Genomic DNA, 2,499 nt, shown 5'->3' on the forward strand with positions numbered 1-2,499 from the left:
AATAACGCTATACCGCTCGTCAGTGTCGTTAGCTAGCATGACACGAGGAAACGTAACAATTTCTACGAGTAGTAATAAGACATTCCCCGTGCAAAGTCAAGTAGAGCCTGCGTGAGCCTCGCAAACTTACTTCTTTTTTCTTCCGCCTCCTTTTGGAATCCAGTCTGACTGCTACTTCTACTTCTACTTCTACGTGTCTTTTTCGTCCTCGAAGGAAGAGGGGGGAGGGGGAGGGGGAGGGGAGGGAATAATCCAACGGATATAAAATCTCCCGTCTTTTCCAAATCACACCGTCGTGTGTTATCCAGTGATCGCGCTGTGTGTGTGTGTGTGTGTGTGTGTGTGTGTGTGTGTGTGTTTGTATTTGTGCATGCCAGCATGCAGTTACCCAACAACGATCAACCATAGGCAAGCAAAAAAAAAAAACAATAACGACAAAGCGAAATTACCTTCTAGCAGAATATTTCAGGTTTATATTGCCCCATTAAGTCCAAGCTTTCCTCCTGGAGAACAAAAATATAAACGATGAGAGATGGGGATTTGACACAAACGTTTTTCGGTGCGACGACGAGCGACACTTCGCGGGGGAACTTTTCGATTTGACACGCGGATCGGTCAGTTAGAGACGTAATACTTACGCTACGTGCAACACATTCGCTTCCGTCATTAATTCTTATCTCATTTCGAACCTCGCCTGGGATAAGCTCACCGAGTAGTTTTTCGAGAGAACAATTGTTTCGTTCCTGGGAGATCCGGGTTTGAATCCCGGTTGAGGTAATGTTTTCTCTTCGCAATAAATTCAATTATATTTACAATTCTTAACATGCTTAGATTACCTTACATGCTCAAATTACTAATATCCTTCTGAGCCGTTTATTAGCGTCGAAATTATTAAATTTACTTTTGTCAATTTAATACGCGATATTAGCCTACTCCCGTTCACGATTGCGTTTCAAGTCTTCCGAAGAAGATTTCGGCGAGCGGTTTTGCAAATTTGGATACGTACATATATAACTTTTTTTCATCGGAATATATTCCAATCCGCTTAGATCCGCTTAGACTGAATATAGGATTTCTCTTATTCAATTTCATTTCTTTCGTTCCATTACCAACAAGACGGATAGTTCGCAAGTTGTCTTGCATAAGCCTACTATCCGTGGGTTTATGCCGTGTGACTCACGCGTGTCAGCTTTAACTACGGCAAGCGTTTATGCGAATCGTAATGAACGAAACTCGACCCACGCGAGAATATTCCACGTCGTACGCACGACTCGTTCCTTCGTTCCTTTCCGACGGACCGGTTTGGAAATTGAGACTCGTTAAAACAATGTTCCTCGCTTTGATCCTTCGGCAACTTTGCGAGATCAGCCGTGGCGTGAAGCACCAGGCACAGACTGACTGACTGGATCCTCGAACGAGGGAAATTGCGGCATTCGGCAGAGCTGCGAAGCGAGCGAAGTCCACGATAGGAGCGATTAGTGCGAACTTGATACGCACACGGTATCCCGAGAACAACCGGAATTTCGTAATATATGTCACGCCATTGACTGCGGTCAGCAGAAAAAGCAGCTTTGCAACAGTGGATTTCGGAATGATTTCGATTAACGCCAATGTGATATAGATTTAAAACCTGGTGTTTACATCAACACACGTTATAGTGAGGAATTAAAACGTGTGGTTATTGATCGCAACATCGGTGAAAATTATATAAAAAACCTATATAGTTTCGGATTCTCCTAAGAGATCTGGGTCTTCGACTCCCGGTCGCGGTAATATATTATATGTATTTCGTAATTAAGAATTAATTATTTACAGACTTTAATATATCACTCAGCATTATTAAAATTGTTCGAAGGTTTCAACTACTACTTTCGACTACATACGTAGTATATAAATTCACACGGATCATACAAGCATTTAAGATCCAGCTAGACCGTTTAAAGCATTGATTTCTATAGTTTGTGTGTTATCACATGTATATACCGCCCTATAATATATTACATTGAAAACTATAGCATTTTAAATCCCCCCAAAATAATATATAAAATAAAGAATATAGAATAAAGAAAAATATTCTATAATATAGAAAAAAAAAAAATATTGTAAATATATATAAAATATTGTAAAATTCTTTAATATTGGCACTAGTTCCTTACTGGATTTTAAATGTATTTACAGCAAGTCCTAAAATACAATAGGTGTAGCAAGCCTTAAGACGTAAAAAATCTCTTTCAAACTAATCATAGTCAATTATTCTCCTTACATTCGGCTGTGATTGTCAAAACCTTACAGTTTAAAGCCACGTCTATTGTGTTTCGGAACTAAACCGGGGCTTATATAATAAAGAATACATATTACAAGAGTTGTAAAATTACTTTTCCTGCTGAACACATTGCTTTCAGATCGTCGGAGCACGCAAACTTCCCTTGACGCTAGTCCCGCTGTCTTGTCATTGAAATTGTCACAACTTCGTAACAGAATCTGACCTACGTTCGCGTG

The 2,499-nt window shown here is 39.8% G+C and overlaps 1 protein-coding gene across 2 annotated transcripts in view; it reads right to left on the reverse strand.

Annotated features, from left to right (window-relative positions):
* The window catches only part of LOC108746988 (MICAL-like protein 1), a 39,867-nt gene that overhangs the window by 7,602 nt on the left and 29,766 nt on the right, over positions 1-2,499 (reverse strand). Inside the window, exon 1 of one of the 2 annotated variants that reach the window (XM_018484172.1) lies at positions 450-552. The exons of the other annotated variant lie outside the window; for it this stretch is intronic. The gene's annotated coding sequence lies outside the window, so the exon portion shown is untranslated. Of the gene's footprint in view, positions 1-449; positions 553-2,499 lie in introns of those variants that run through there. 2 annotated transcript variants of the gene reach the window in all.

The sequence above is a fragment of the Trachymyrmex septentrionalis genome, unplaced genomic scaffold (assembly GCF_001594115.1).
Source record: "Trachymyrmex septentrionalis isolate Tsep2-gDNA-1 unplaced genomic scaffold, Tsep1.0 scaffold19, whole genome shotgun sequence".
NCBI lineage: Eukaryota > Metazoa > Arthropoda > Insecta > Hymenoptera > Formicidae > Trachymyrmex > Trachymyrmex septentrionalis.